The following is a 17,532-nucleotide window of genomic DNA, read 5'->3' as shown; positions in this document are numbered from 1 at the left end:
CTCCTGGAAAAAAAATGTACTCAACTGTTTTAAATAATAATAATAAAAAAAAATTCTTGAACAACAAAGCAGAATATTAGAATTATTTCTGAAGGATCATGTGACGCTAAAGACTGGAGTAATGATGCTGAAAATTTAGCTTTGATCACAGGAATAAATTACATTTTAAAATATATTCAATTAGAAAGCAGTTATTTTAAATAGAAAAAATATTTCAGTTTGCTGTATTTTGGATCAAAAAGTGGTAGTGTAAATGCAGCCTTGCTATTTTGAGAAATAAAAGTCTTAATTATTCACAATCACAATTATTTATCCACTTATTTACAGCCAAACACATTCGGTACATTGTATGTCTGTTTACGTGATCCGTGCTTTATCCAAAGTGACTCATCCAAACGTTCATGGTAAATGTTTTTCTAGTTCCAGCCACAAAAGCATCTACTATAATAGAGCTACTAAAGTTGCAAGCTCAGTTCTAGGTAAGGGTAATTAAAGAGCTGGACTTCCTAGTCTTGCCCCACCATCATTGCGGATAAAAAGTGTCAACCAACTGCCTATAAGCCCCTAAGAAATTAAGCAATTGCTGGTTGTTGATTTGTTCTTTTCTTGAACCCCAAAGCCCTGTTGTCTATTTAGTCTGACATTTGAAATCTCTGTGCAAATATTTTCACAAGCAGATCCATTTTTACCTTTTCCCTTTTTATAGGTCCTCATTTTGTGGGCGGCAGTGCAAAAATACATTTCATCTGTCTGCAAATCCAAGACCGCTAATTTGATTTAAATTACAGTCCAGGTTTGGGCCAAAATGACATAAATGTGCCTCGTAAAGCTTGACACGTACACGTTGCATCACAATGCCCATCTAGCATTTATAACTTATATCGAAGTTACACGATTACCCATGCAACCTTAATGACAGATGAGTCTGACCGGTTATGAGAGAAAATAGTGTGGAATTGCTCAAGAGGGCGAACATAACGGCCACAACGAGGGGCACTGTGGATGCTTGTTCCAAACCAAACTACTATCTCTGTTTGCCATCAGGGGTGTGAGGGAGTGTCGTTGGCTGTGAGTTATTCATTTTTTCATGTGTGGGTGTTATATCGTTGGGGATCACGCTATTTTTGACTTTCAATCCCCTACCTTTAACCATCTCCCCTCTGGAGAGAAGCTGGGTGGTGACAGGCGAGGAGACATAGGCCTCCTATACCGCTCTCGCTCTAAAAACAAACCCTCATCACTCCCACTGCAGGAGAACACTAATAGAAGTGAGGGTTTAGCTCAGGAGGCTGGGAAAGTTTGCCATAGTGCCAGCTTTTTTAGTCCAAGAGTCCCTTTTTAAATCCCTTCAAATCTGTATGCTTCTAATGACTTTGATAAAAGATGGATTAATTTCTTTTTAACGAGCGACTTCAACTTTGGATGACACGTCGATCATGTTCCCTTAGGCAGCAGAATTCATTGTTAGTCCTGTTTTAGAGTGCTAAATACAATTCTGTAAATGCATAGTTTCGTTAAAATCATAGTTCACCCAAAAATGAAAATTCTGTCATTAGTTACTCACCTTCATGTCAATCCAAACCCGTTAGACCTTCGTCCAACTTTGGAACAGAAATTAAGATATTTTTAAAGAAATCCGAGAGCTTTCCATGTTCAAGGCCCAGAAAGGTAGTAAGGACATTGTTAAAATAGTCCATGTGACATCAGTGGTTCAACCTTAATTTTATAAAGCTATAACAGTGTTGCCAAGTCCATGGCTTTCCCGCAGAATTGAGCTACATTAAAGGTTGTATCAGCGATTTCTAGCCTAAAACATAAAGTGTCAATTTCAGCTGACCTTTCTTTACGATCCGCTCGCTGCCTGCCCCATAAATTGTCTGTGAAAAAAACGCGTCTCTCTGGTCAGCCTAGGGTCCGAGATATGCCAAAAAAACAATCGGCACCAACCTTTCCACAGATAAACAAACAGTGTTCCAACCAATCAGCGTCAGGGGTTTGGTGTTGTGGACTTTCGCTCCGCCTCCCTCACATCCCTGCACCAGTACGAAAGTCCACAAGGTTGGTAGTGCCGATTGTTTTTTTTTTTGGCATATCTCGGACCCTAGGCTGACCAGAGAGACGCGTTTTTTTCACAGACAATTTATGGGGCAGGCAGCGAGCGGATCGTGAAGAAAGGTCAGCTGAAATTGACACTTTATGTTTCAGGCTAGAAATCGCTGATACAACCTTTCACACTGTTGGCGCGGGTTGTTTTTATGTCTGTGGGTTAAAACAAACATTCTATGTTTATTATTTATTTGCTTCCACAGTGTTTACTGATTTTTAGTTTTGTATACCTATTTAAACTTTGTTTATAAAAGTTGATAAAATTTCAAGCAATTGACTCAGAATTGCCGCTATTTTTAAAGTGAAAGTAAAATGTACATGGTGCTTTTACAAGCTATTTAAAAGCAAAGGAAAGTGAGATAGACAGATTACTCTATTGTCTTATTAGATCAATGACACATCCAATCGTCTTTTCTTCTTTAATTAAAGCACCGAAGTTAATCTACTCTCCTGTGTCGGATTTGTTTGTTGGACAGAATGGAGGATTCTGCGTTATAATTGGTCAGATCGCAAGTCAGTTAAGGTGTTTGCGAAGGGTCAGTTGCTTGAAGCCGGATTTGAAAGTGAAAGTAAAATGCACACTTTCATTTTACTTGAAATGTAAAGTATTAACTGGTGTGAAAATTTCCTCACCATTGCTACCTGACCTGGAATGCGAAATTTACCTAGGGGAACCCTGCCAAAAATGTGTATTTTACCCCACCAAAACTCGACTGGACTACATTTAACCTATTTCTGAGTAGCTATTTTGGTGGGTTTTGTTGTGAAAACCTGGCAACCCTGTCTACGAGAATGCTTTTTGTTCGCAAAGAAAACAAAAAATAAAGCCTTTGTTCAATAGTTTCTTCAACAAAGTCATTGTTTTTGTTTTCTTTGTGTACAAAAAGTATACTTGTATCTTTGTAACTTCATTATGGTTGAACCACTGATGTCACATGAACTATTTTAGCAATGTCATTACTACCTTTCTGGGCCTTGAACGTGTCAGTTGTGTTGCTGCTTTCAGATTTGATCAAAAACATCTTAATTTGTGTTCCGAAGATGAACAAAGGTCTTACCGGTTTAAACGACATAAGGGTGAGTAATTAATGACAGAATGTTAATTTTTGGCTGAACTATTTTTTTAAAACTGAGAATGGTGTCTGCATTCTATAAATAACTTCCTTAAATTTTCAGGACCCCACCTGTTTAAACTGTTGCTTTAGCGCCTGCGGCTGAATTTCCGGAGAAGACGCATTAGTTGCATAAGAGTCTGAATGAGAATAACAAACAGCAGTCATGTGGAGATGTCACCCTGGAGGTGTAGACTAATGGCAAGCTTCTTTATGCATGTCAATCCACCTGGAAGAAAAGCAATACCCGACGTTCAGCAACCACACAATGCTCATTCTTAGTAGTAAACTCTTTAAAAAAAAATAAAGGTGCTTTAACAGTAATGCCATAGAAGAACCATTTTTGGTTCCACAAAGAACCATTTAGTCAAAGGTTCTTTAAATAACCATCTCTTTCTTACCTTTTTATGATCTGGAGAACCTTCTTTTGCCACAAAGGACCTTTTGTGAAACAGAAAGGTTCTTCAGATGTTCATGGTTCTTTATGGAACCATTTAGACAAAAAAGGTTCTTCTATGGCATCGTGAAGCACCTTTATTTTTAAGTGTAGTGCTTGCTAATTACTATTGCTCATACTTTAGGTTAGGTTGACCTTTTATCGTGTAGTTTAAATCTGTAGTATATTGATGTCTGATATTTCCATTAAAAAATCTTTGTGTTTAGTGTTTTAGATCTATTTTTATTTTATTATTGATATTTTATATTTTATTCTACATTTTTTTAATAGATTCTTAAAATATTTTATTTCTTATTATTTTCATTTATTTTATATTTTATATTTATTTCATTATATTTTATATATTAAATTTGTACTATTTTACTTGATCTTATTTTAATTAAATTTCATTATATATTGTTTTTTTTGTTTCATATTTTTCATATTTTATTTTATTTTCACAGATTTTTTTATTGAATTTATTTTTGTTTCATTTATATATTTCATTTTTAATTTTAATTTGTTATTACTTTTATTTTATTTTTTGCGTTTTATTCTATAATCTTATTTTATTTTTCATATTTAATTTTATTTTATTACATATATTTTTCAGATTTCTTATATTAAATTTTTTGTATTTTAATTTAATTTATTTAATATTTTATTTTATTATATATTTATATAAAATTTTATATTATACTTTTATATACTTTATTTTAATTTTATTTAATTATTTTTTTATAGTTTATAGTAATAGTATTTATTATTGCTCATACATTAGGTTAGGCAAGGGTGGGATGACCAGGTGTAGAATGAACGAATGTGCCCCTCTGCGATCAGTCAGAGAAGTTAAACTTGAACTTGAGCTTTGAACTTGAGTAATGAGAATATCATAGAGAGGTTTGGCTCTTTTGACTTGGGCTAGTTAGAAACCCCCTAGCAGCACTGTAGTTAATGCCTATAACAAACCGCATAGCAACACCCTGGCAACCACAGCATGAGGGCTGACTTCTAGAAAATGAAAAGAATCACAATGGCACTCCTTTGAAATCTTGACGCACAAGGTTGTGTGAAGTAAACACACCTGGTAAGGTAGTGGTCCTTACGCACTCTGTCATGTTTATACAAATGCCTCAGCAGCGATGAGCCTCAGGCTGAAACCATTTCCTGGAGAAGTTCCAGGTTGTAGAAACAACACCGACTCTAAACCTACTTTTATTATGTAATCTCTGTAGTTTTTGTGATATCAAGGTATTCCAAGAGTTATTTTCATTTCGGTCTGGTGTTGGCAGGATTATTTTCTAATTCAATGCAATTTATTTTATTTCTTATTTCATATGTTGTATTGTCTAACAAGGTCCAAGGACACTGGGCCAGCTTTTCTTTCTTCGTCTAACAAGACAATCCGTCATGCCATTGTTGCACAGCACTCGGCCTGTTGATCAGATTTACAGAGCCTCTGTTGTCCCATCTCTTCTTGGAAAAACAGAAGACAAAGAGATGACGGAAATGTGAGTTCCCCTCCCAGAGGGCTACAGTATGGGCAATGCCTGGCCACAGGCCCCCCCCTCCTTTAAATAGGCTGACCATCGCCACAAAGATCACATTCAGACAGACACAATACACGCACGGCCCCAGGGCCGGCACACTGCCCTGCTCCACATGACGCTGAAGGTCACACAATCATTTGGGATGATTGATAAAACAGACCGAGAGAAAGAAGGAAAGAGAAAAGGAGAGAGAAAGAAATCAGGGGGATTGGAGGTGGATTGAAGAAATGAGGTAGAAAAAAATCAAACTGTAAAATCGTGGGCAAAAAAAAAAAATGAACTTTTATCTTTAGGGGCAATATTGTTCCTGAAAACCAGTTCTAAGGGGCAATTTTTATTGAATTAAATTTTATTTTACATATATATACACATTTATTTTAATTTCATTTTATTTTAGATTTTATTTTTTTTATTATATTTTTATATATTCTATTTTTACTATTTTACTTTTAATGTGATTTTGTTATATATTACAGTTTTATTTATTTTATTTTTTATTATTTTATGTTTTATTCTATTATATATATTTTTACAGATTTGTTATATTTAATTTTTTACTATTTTAATGTAATTTATTTTATTATTCATTTTTATATACTTTATTTTAATTACATTTTAATATATATTATTAAGTATATGAAGATGTATAATAAAATAAAAAATAATTAAATTAAAATAAAGTATATAAAAATATATAGTAAAACGAAATATAAAAAATAAAATACAAATTAAATTTAAAATATTTCTATTTTATTTTAGGTTTTTGTTATTATTTGATGATATTTTATTCTATTATATATTTTTTACAGATTCTTTTTTTAATTATTTTAATTGATTTATTAATATATTTATTTTTTATTTAATTGTATATTTTAATACTTTTTATTTTTACAATTTCACTTTTAATTTAATTTTATTATCTATTATTGTTTCATTTTTATATTAGCATTTCTGATGGCTTTGTAAGTTTTTTTTGTGTCTCCTTAAATTAATTCCAGAGGCCAAATTTGACTTTTTATGGTGGCATTTTGTGTAAATTTGGAATGTATTGTCTAATATTTAGTGTTTTTAGATTTTTTTTTATTATTTTATTTGTATTAATTTATTATTTTATATATTTTTATTTTATTTTAATAAAAAAAACACTTTGCCACTGTGTTTTAAATATCTAAAAATCTAGCAATTTTCAAAATTAGTCACTTTCTTTAGATATCAAATGGTGATATAAAAAAGAACTGCTCTTTATTGTGCTTTCTTATTAAATTTTGTTTCACCTCTGCAAGGTACTTGCGTTTTAGTTGTTTGTTTGTATTAGCATGTGGTGACATTAATTAAAAATCAAGAATGAGGAAAACCTGTTGATTAAAAACACCTAAGAGAGTGTTTTCAGTGGCGTTGGCATCAGTAGTAGGCAGTTCAATTCTCCCAGGATTCTTAGTGCTGGTGTCATTCGTTCACTGGGAAAGCCCCATTTGGAGTGTGTTGATTCATGGGCCCACAGTGCACTATCACGACTCTCTGTTTGTGCAGCAGGGACATTTGTGAGCCTCAGCCCTGGAGGAATTTCCTATAACTGTGACCTCTTTTCACACTCAGGAGCTGTTGTGATAAATCCTGGCATGTGCTCATGTGGATGTGTGAGTGTTATAATAAGTGTGGACAATAAGTTGATAGTTTGAAAAAGTAAATATTTGAGAGCTAGACAGTAGTTATCTGCAATATCTTGTTTTAAAGCTTTCGTGCAGTATATCAGAGTATATCAAAATCAGTTTGTTCTTTAGATTGTGTGGCAAATCTTTACTTGGGCACATTCACAAATACAGTAGTCATATGTGCTTCCAAAGTTGAGAAAGCTCCACCCAGTCAGTGGTCTGCCTCATCATGATCTTATCATCCAAATATGGAGCTGGGCTTTTCAATTGAACAGTTGAAGTTAGGAGGCTGAACTGAGTTGACCTGACAGTAATGCACTAACCGTAAGCCAACAAATTCCCATCTGTGTAATGACATCATATGATCTACTCATGATGTTCATCTGCAATTCAGTAGTCACTGATTCATATGTACTAAGACAAAATCATCTACAGTGTATCATGTATCTAATATTTTTGATTAGAGACGGTATTTAATAGTATGGACACTTAAGTTTAGGGTCAGTAAGATTTTTTTGTATTCTGTTTATAAAGGTTGCATTAAATCAGTCAAAAGTGATGGTAAGGTCATTTATAATGTTACCAATATACACTGCTGCTCAAAAGTTTAGGATCAGTAAGATTAATATTTTTTAAAGAAGTCACTTATGCTCATCAAGGCTGCCTTTATTTGATCAATATATAGAAAACTGTAATATTGCAAAATGTTATTACAGTTTTTATTTTAATATACTTTAAAATATAATTTATTCCTGTGATGCAAAACTTTTTTATCAGCTGTTACTCCAGTCTAAAGTGTCACACGATCCTTCAGAAATCATTCTAATATGCTGATTTATTAAAAATGTTTTCTTTTTTTTTTTGACGAATAACAAGTTGAAAAGAACAGCGTTTATTCAAAATAAAAAAAATCCAAACAATGTAAATCAGTGCTATCACTTTTTATTAATGTAACACATTCTTAGTGAATAAAGTATTCATTTCTTTCAAAAAAAATTTTTTTTTAAATAAATGCTATTTTTTAACCTTTTATTGATCAAAGAATCCTGAAAAAAGTATCACAGGTTCCAAAAAAATATTAAGCAGCACAACTGTTTTCAACATTGATAATAAATCAGCATATTAGAATGGTTTCTGAAGGATCATGTGACACTGAAGACTGGAGTAATGATGCTGAAAATGTAGCTTTGTTTCAGAGAAATATATTCACAGAGAAAACAGTTATTTTAAATTGAAATAATATTTCTGTATTTTTGATCAAATAAATGAGCATAAGAACATCTTTAAAACCCATTAAAAATCTTACTGATTCCAAACCTATATGTGACCCTGGACCACAAAACCAGTCTTAAGTCGCTGGGGTATGTTTGTAGCAATAGCCAAAAATACATTGTATGGGTCAAAATTATTGATTTTTCTTTTATGTCAAAAATCATTAGGAAATTAAGTAAAGATCATGTTACATTAAGATTTTTTTGTAAAATTCCTACTGTAAACCTATCAAAATGTAATTTTTGATTAGTAATATGCATTGTTAAGAACTTAATTTGGACAACTTTAAAGGTGATTTTCTCAGTATTTTGAATTTTTTGCACCCTTAGATTCCAGATTTTCAAATAGATGTATCTCGGCCAAATATTGTCCAATCCTAACAAACTATACATCAATAGAAAGCTTATTTATTGAGATATGATATGATGTATATATCTCAGTTTTGTAAAATTTAACCTTATGACTGGTTTTGTGGTCCAGGGTCACATATTTATATTAAAGCTGCAAAATGATTAGTTGCGATTAATCGATTCAAATAAAAGTTTGTTTGCATACTATGTGTGTGTACTGTGTATTTTTATTATGTGTATATATAAACACACACATGTATTTAAATGTATGTAAACACTTATAAACACTATAAAATGTTTACAATTTATATTTGTATAATTTGCATTATATAAATATTTTATATATAAATCTAAAATATTTTTCCTTAATAAATACATGTATATGTGTGTGTTTATATATACATATTAAATATGCACAGTACACTCACAGTATATTGATTATTCGCAACTAGTATTTTTGCAGCTCTAATAAATATTATTTATATATATTTTTTATACTGTATAATGATACTCAATTATTCATAATATTTAAAAAAATTAGTTTATTGTATAAATTTTATGTTTAAAATACATTTCATTCTTAAAGGGATAGTTCACCCAAAAATGAAAATTCTGTCATTAATTACTCACCCTCATGTCATTCCAAACCTGTCTTTGTGACACAAATTTCTAGATTTTGATGAAATCCGAGAGCTTTCTGACCCTGCAATAGACAGCAGCGCAACTGACATGTTCAAGGCCCAGAAAGGTAGTAAGGACATCGATAAAATAGTCCATGTGACATCAATAGTTCAACCGTAATGTTATAAACTATGGAAATACATTTTGTGCACAAAGAAAATAAAAATAACAACTTTATTCAGATGTGTCAGTTTTAATGAGAGTCCCATGACATATGGAGAAATTATTAAATAAAGTTGTTATTTTCGTTTTCTTTGTGCACAGGAAGTATTCTCATAGCTTCAATTAATTACGGTTGGACAACTGATTTCACATGGACTGTTTTAACAATGTCCTTACTACCTTTCTGGGCCTTGAACGTTTCAGTTGCGTTGTTGTCCACGCAGGGTCAGAAAGCTCTCAGATATCAAAAATATCTTAATTTGTGTTCCAAAGGTGAACAAAGGTCTTATGGGTTTGGAACGACATGAGGGTGAGTAATTGATGACAGAATTTTCATTTTTCAATCATTTAGAAAAATAATGAAAATTAAATGAAATAGTTAAGTTACATTCTAGTGATCATTTCTGATTCAAAGTGTAAATGTCTCCTTCAATTCTCCGTTCTGGCTTTGTCAGTTGGTCATCCCAGCAATAACACTCCTGGTTGTCCTTGTGCATGGGGGAGAAGTCTGTTATTGAATCAGTGTAACCGTGTTCATTCACACACCCTTTTCCGCCACCTCGTTCCCGCCATGTGTCTCCATGTCTCTCTCACACCCACTCGCTTTCTTACTCCTTGTCTTTCTCACTCTTACTCTCCCCCTCCCATCTCTCTCTCTCTCTGTCTTTCTCCCCTCTTCGCCCTCCTCCCCCTCACTCACTTCACAGAAGTACACCCACTCAAACACAAACATTCATATCCGCTGTGTCGTTTGGTGGCTTTCATTCATGCTTTAGCAGTGTGAGGTGGCAGAACTCCTCAGGTAATGGACGGCACTACCTCCCGTCTATCCGAGCGTACGCTCTGTTCTGTTTGGAGAATGAACGCTAACTGGAATTACTAGACATGAGGGGATCAGTTTTCAGAGTGAGTATTTGACTGTTTTTGTTAATGGTGCGTTTAAGTTTAATGTCATCGTGTTTTTTGAATGCGAGGCATCTGAGTTACGTTACATGGGACTGGATGTGTGTGTGCACTGCAAAAACATTTTTTTAGTAAACATTTCAGTATGATAAAGGCGTGATTATATACTTTGAAATAATGACACAGTTACCCTAAAATGATAGTTCTGCCATTATGTATTCGTGCTTATGTTATTCCAAACCCTTTTGCGCTATTTTGATTGTGTGGAAAAGAGCAGCTTGGACAAACTGTTGAATATCTCTCATTCAAGAAACTGGTGTAAACAGGTTTGAAACGCCGTTGATGTAAGTTAGTAATAAATTAATTTTTGTTTATTGTCATTTTATTTTATTTGAATAATGTCAAATCATTTTTATAATTCTTGTTTTGTATATATAATAAAGTAGTGTGACTTGTGTTAAAAACAAATCAACAAAAAAGAAACATTATGTATTTTTATATAACAATAAAAAAACATGAAATAATCTCATCAAATTCTAAATTAATGCAGAAGAAAAATGGCAATCATGGCCACAAATTAATAATTCATTCCCATGACTAAATTTGTGGCCACTAATTAATTCCCTCATTTAACTAGATTGTGTAAACAAATTCTTAAATTATGGCCACGTTATTTTATTTTATTAATTTTTTATTTATTTTTTATTTTATTTTATCATGTCCACTATTTTATTTTATTTCATCATGACCATGACCATGATATTTTATTTTATTTTGTTTTATTTTTGCCTTAACATTATGTGTGAAGCTTCTAGTTTACTTTTAAAGTAAATGTCAGCTTAATGATATTTAGATATTTTACTGAAAAATTAAAAATAACTAAGAACATGTAAAGATTTCTTCTTTTTTTGCTTTCTTTTGCATGTTCTGTACATCCAGTGAAGGGAATTTATTTTATTTTATTTTATTTTATATTTTGTTTAGATATTTTACATTTTAAGATTTAAAGACATTAAAAGTGTTTTTTGCATTTTCTGTACATCAAGTGAAGGGAAATTATTTTATTTATTCATTTTATTATTATTTTTTTTATCATGGCCACAGTATTTTTATTTTATTTATCATGGCCACAATATTTTTTATTTTATTTTATATTTTGTTTAGATATTTTACATTTTAATATTTAAAGACATTAAAAGTGTTTTTTGCATGTTCTATACATCAAGTGAAGGGAAATTATTTTATTTATTCATTTTATTATTATTTTCTTTTTATCATGGCCACAGTATTTTTATTTCATTTTGTCATGGCCACAATATATATATATATATATATATATATATTATTATTGTTTTTTATTTTATTTTGCCTTCATATGTTATGTGTGTGGCTTCTATTTTATGTTTAGATATTTTACTGAAAAATAAAAAATAATGACTAAGAACATTTAAAGATTTGTTCTGTACATCCAGTGAAGGGAAATTCGTCATAAATGACTCAGAGTCATTCCGTAAACAAATACTTTGTTTGTCTTACATGTAATAGGTTCTTCATTTTTTAGATATTTTACATTTTAAGATTTAAAGACATTAAAAGTGTTTTTTGCATTTTCTGTACATCAAGTGAAGGGAAATTATTTTATTTATTTATTTTATTATTATTTTTTTATCATGGCCACAATATTTTTATTTTATTTTATTTTATTTTATATATTGTTTAGATATTTTACATTTTAATATTTAAAGACATTAAAAGTGTTTTTTGCATGTTCTATACATCAAGTGAAGGGAAATTATTTTATTTATTCATTTTATTATTATTTTTTTTTATCATGGCCACAGTATTTTTATTTCCACAATATATATATATATATTTTTATTATTATTGTTTTTTATTTTATTTTGCCTTCATATGTTATGTGTGTGGCTTCTATTTTATGTTTAGATATTTTACTGAAAAATAAAAAATAATGACTAAGAACATTTAAAGATTTTTTTTTTTTTTTTGTGCATGTTCTGTACATCCAGTGAAGGGAAATTCGTCATAAATGACTCAGAGTCATTCCGTAAACAAATACTTTGTTTGTCTTACAAGTAATAGGTTCTTAATTTTCTAAGAATCTGTTGAGTTGAAACCGCCTGAGGCTGTGTGACTGTAGGATCTTTAGGTGAAACATTGCGTCTTTAAACTCACTGTGCTAGTGTGTCGAATCTGATGAGCTTGAACTCTTCGCGGCGTCCGAGGCCCTTATATTCCATGTCTTACTTAGAGAATCTCTCCATCAGGAGAAGGATGTGAAGTACAGGTAAAGTGCACTTCTGAAAAGCCCTGAGAGGCTTCCTCATTAACACTGCTTTGTTTTTGGAAGGTTAAAGCCAGGAGAGACCTGAGAGGTGGCGGTAACGAGGGAATAAAGAAGCTCAGAAATGCAGCCGGAGTATGACTAATCATATCAGAGCGCTCAGCGGCGGCTGTGTGGGCCGGCCCGTGCGCTTGTTAGAGTTCTGGGGGCCATCTGATTCACCGTCGCTCCCCGTTAGAAGCGCTGCTTGATTCACTTCCTGATGTGGGCGGAATTTTCCTATCAGCCCTGTGCTCTGAAAGCCGAAGGGTGAGGTGATTGACGGGCCCGTGAGCACGATGTTGTGGGTGGCTTGGAAGACTGAGCCGTTCCACTTGTTCCTCTGTGAATGTAAATGAATGAAACTCGCACAGCTCATCTTTCTCATTCTTTGTCTCGGGTTACTATGGAAGCCCTGAGTGGCCGTGTTTAGCAGTACGCTTAAAGTAGGCATGTGTCACCTAGTAATGTTTTTCATGGTCTAAACCTTTTTAAAGGAATAGTAGAAATGAAGGTGAGGCTGAACAAAAAAAACTGATCCAGCATGGATCTTGTGCTTCTTTGTTGATATGCATACCTGCTCAGAAACAAGCACCTTGGGCTGGTGAAACTGAAGACCTGCTGACCTGATTTGCCCTTGTTGCTCCTTAATCAAAGTAAACACAAAAAGCCTCTTGAACTCCCCTGTTCATCCGCCAGCATCTGAAGGTCTGTGAGGTGAACCAAATAGTTCATAGCGTTATGGTGATATAAGGCTTATTTAAAGGGCGCATTGGATGCAAGGCTATGTCTTGGCATGTAAATGTGTGGACACAACCACCTTACAATGATAAAAATCCATTACCTCCTTTATTATAATCCTCAAAACAATCTAAATTATCAAGCTGATTTGATTTACTGAGCGGAATGACGTCATACTACTAAGGCCCTGCCCACAACCCGCTCCACAACAATGTCTCGTAAGCAATACAGTTTTGTAGTTGGATGTAAAAGTGAACATAAGAGTTTTCTGATGCTGACGCGGTGGATTTGTTTTGTTCCTGATGGTTACGCGCCACCAAAACGCGAGAGGGGTGAAGTGAGCAGTAGCTCATTATCATTTAAAGAGACATGCACCGAAATGGGTTGCTGTAAACAGAGCTGTTTTTGACGAGATAAAAAGGGTGTTGTTTTACATGACCATTGAGGAATTTTAGCCAAAGTAACGTTGTTATTTTCTAGGGATGTAGCGGTATTATCAATATTGTGATATTGCGATAGCAAAAGTGACTTAATATTATCGTGGTCACATGACGATATGAAACGTTACGTCTTTTGGGCAATATATATATATTTTGAAATATATTTAAACTTATTATTCTAACATAAAAGGTCTTTAAAGTTGTGTTTTGGGCCATTATGCTTTGGCACAGTATTTGTAAAATGAACTAAAACCGAAAGTGCAATATGGCTTAATTAGGGCTTAATACTGACAAGCTACGCCAAATCGCGCTCAAAATCGAATGCGATTTTGAACGCGATTTGGCGTAGCTTGTCAGTGATTTACGTCGGTGTATTAATTGCCGCTCCAGCTGAACGCACGTGATGGAGATTTACTACTAATCAAAAGTACCGGCTTCATTGACTAAACGCGCCTCACAACATCGTTCGATTAATCGTGCAGCCCTAGGCTTAATCCCTTCATCAAGTCTGTTTTTCGCTGCACGTTTCGGAGCGAAGCGCACACTTCATTTAGGCGATCAGCTCATGATCCGGTGTTTTCTGCACCTCAGAACGTCTCCGTTCACAGTGAATGAATGAAGTGAACTTGTTTATTGCATGTACTGTGAGTTTAGCGTGTTTGAGAATGAAGCGGCCAACAGTTATGCTTTATTTTTTTGTGGCAGGTGATTACAGCATTTCTCCAGATTTGTAGTGAGATGCGTTTTTGTAAGCCTGTTTTCACTGAAGTTTAATTTTCTTTCTTTAGTTTTAAATCTAATCTAAAAGTGCAGTATGAATTGCTGACGCTAATGGTTTAAATGGGTAACATTACTGCAGTCTCTTTCAAGTGCAGAAATTAGGAAAGAAGTATTGTAATTTCCCTACTAGCATCAAGCAAAAATAATATACCTATGAAATATTCGTTTTAATTTATTTTGCAGTGTCATTGTTTTGCAATAAATGACTATTACTGTCGTTGTTGTTATTATTATTATATTCTAATTAGTTTGGCTTCCTAAAACACCAGTGTAGAATTAGACTGAGACAGTATATCACAAATAAAAAGAGGGTTGAGTCCCCTTTAAAATTCAGGGACAAGTCACAAATTCACTGACTTCTTTTTGACTTAAGTTTTCTTAGTTAAAAACATGGGTTGGAGCTCTTATTTTGAACTCTCAAAGTGCGTTTAATAGAATCATTTACATTTAAAATGTACAAAATTTGTCAAATATCATATCATGGACTTATGATATATTATCGCATCGTGAGATTTTGGTATCATTGTATCCCTATTATTTTCCTGTTTATTTCGAGTAGAAAAGCTTGGAGTCTAAGATTGTTTTAATGTTTTCAAATAGTCTCATTTTTGTATTTATTTTATTAAAAATTATAGCAAAAAAAAAAAACGTGAAAATTGCGAAACTCTTCTATTTTAATATATATTTTACATTTTTTCCTGTGATGGCAAAGCAATTACTCCAGTCTTTAGTGTCACATGATCCTTCAGAAACCTGATTTGGTGTTAAAGAAACATTTCTTCTTATCAGTGTTAAAACACTTGTGCTTAATATTTTTGTGAAAATCTCCCTAGGATTCTTTAAAGAACAACATTTCTAATCTTTTGTTGCACTGTGAGTCTCGATTTAATGTGTCCTTGCAGAATAAGTAAAAAAAAAACTAAATCTTACTGACCCTAAATGTTTGAAGGGTACTGTATATAATTATATTATTTATGTGGTTTTGTCTTGTTTTGATTTAATTAAATGTTTAATTATTTTCCTTTGTATTACATAACTATTTAATGCATTTAGCCCTTTCCTTTTTTTTCATCCTAAAGCCTATTTATTTATTCTACTCCTTTGTCCAAATTCAGCTTTGCTTTTGAACCGAGTGTTCAAATAATGTTGGGAAGTTCATGTTTTTGTCCAGAGCGAACACTTTTTTTGTTGGTAATTCAATCACAGTATCCACACAAGCACAAACTTCACCGGGCCAACAGACTGCAGGCGCACAACAGGGTGTGGCATGTGGACTTCCACGTGAGGTCCTTGTTCCGAAAACAGTCTCAAGGTGTAATTCTATGCTTTTACGGTCCACTATACATAAATAGATTGCGGTAACTGACTGCTTTGCATAAGCAAATGATATTCATATTGGCTGGCCATTGCTCTGTAAACATAACGTGTCTTTCTGGAACGCAGCTGAGTCGTCGGTAATCATTTCGTCGCAAGGAAAGGATGTTTCCTGTGTGTTGGACAGGGACGACAACCAGCACGGTTCAGAGGGGTCGTGATGTCTTTCCCCCCATGATCTTTACTGAATGTTGATGTTTGTGCCAGTACAGGCGGGGTGGTGAGGTGTGCCTCTGACTCCTGCGGCGTGACATTCAGGAGGGGCCTTCTGGCGGCGTGGGCCAGTGGCACCGCCTCCTCCGGTTTGTCTTTGATGAACATGTTGAGGTCTCAGCGAGGGGACACGTGGGGTCAGAAGACGCTACCACTGGCGTGCGGAGGTCAGCCTGTTTATCTACTTCCTCTTGCCTGCGTGCCACTACACTCAGATAGGATGCTGGGGGACAAATTTAGACCTCCAGCTCACCCTCCATCTGCTGTGGCTAGCTGTAGGCCTGTCTCCATGGGAACCGGAGCCAGGTTGCCAAGAGTAAGAGCTGGAAAGCGAAGCACTAACTCTTTATCCGTCATTCTGCTCAACTAATAATAAAAAAACACCATTTTAATGGACCTGACATGATGAAGACAATGAGTTATTGTCTTCATATACAGCGTGATTGGATTATTATGATCAGTTAAAAGCCAGCGCGCTGCCATCAGTTTTGTAAGCATTGTTTGTAATTATAAAGCATTAGACAAAATGAGCTCCTTGAATCAAGATGGTCTCCTTATTTACTCCAGCCGCTACGTGGCCTCTAGAGTCCTTGAATCTACTTTCAACTCCATTAAAGAACCCATGTTCTACACCAGCAGGGTCAGCACACCTGGAAACCACTAGAAACGAGCCATCCGCATCCGGTCCGGAGATATTTATGTCATTCTTGATGGTGCAATTAACATACGACGAACAAGGTGACATTTCTGTTATCAAATCTGGCGAGTTGTCACTAGGACAGTGGGAGGCAGAGAAAAAGCGAGATGGGAGAGCTTTAAAACGTGTTTTTCTACTCCTGTCTAGAAGCGTCTGTGGGCTATTCTAAGACATGGCTTGACGGTTTTATTATTTAATTTACTCAAGCATGCTCGTTTTACATTTTCTTAACAGTATGTGAGACTTTTGACATACAGAGGCTGGTTTACTAGTTCATCCACAATCCGTGATTCAGATCAAATTACCATGCCAGCAAATCTTGAAAGTGAAACCAAATCTAATTTTCATTTTTTTTTTTTTTTTTTTTTTTTTTTCAGTGTGTTTAAACTACTTACTAGAATTTAAGGAAATGTGGATGGTGCTTACCTTTTGAAAACTGTTATTGTATTCTGTTGTGGGCCATTATGTTGTTTGGAGTGGTTTTTAAGCACATTGATGTATGCTGAAATGCTATAGGAGAGGTGGTTTCTAAATCAAGTCACCCTTGTGCTTTTATTAAATTCTAGTGTGTAACTCTGTGGATTATTTGTATTATTTTACACTAGGTGAAAATAATGCATATCATTGCTGAAAGGAATAGTTCACCCATAAATGAAAATTACCCTATGATTTACTCACCCTCAAGCCATCCTAGGTCAGGGGTCGGCAAGTAAGTTTGGCAT

At 33.9% G+C, this 17,532-nt stretch overlaps 1 protein-coding gene across 2 annotated transcripts in view; it reads left to right on the top strand.

The window, feature by feature from the left end:
* The window catches only part of hivep3b (HIVEP zinc finger 3b), a 91,452-nt gene that overhangs the window by 48,267 nt on the left and 25,653 nt on the right, over positions 1-17,532 (top strand). The window contains exon 1 of one of the 2 annotated variants that reach the window (XM_073846736.1): positions 10,105-10,227. The exons of the other annotated variant lie outside the window; for it this stretch is intronic. The gene's annotated coding sequence lies outside the window, so the exon portion shown is untranslated. Of the gene's footprint in view, positions 1-10,104; positions 10,228-17,532 lie in introns of those variants that run through there. 2 annotated transcript variants of the gene reach the window in all.

Source organism: Garra rufa, chromosome 9 (genome assembly GCF_049309525.1).
Source record: "Garra rufa chromosome 9, GarRuf1.0, whole genome shotgun sequence".
Lineage (NCBI taxonomy): Eukaryota > Metazoa > Chordata > Actinopteri > Cypriniformes > Cyprinidae > Garra > Garra rufa.
This window is presented reverse-complemented; position numbering and strand designations above follow the sequence as displayed.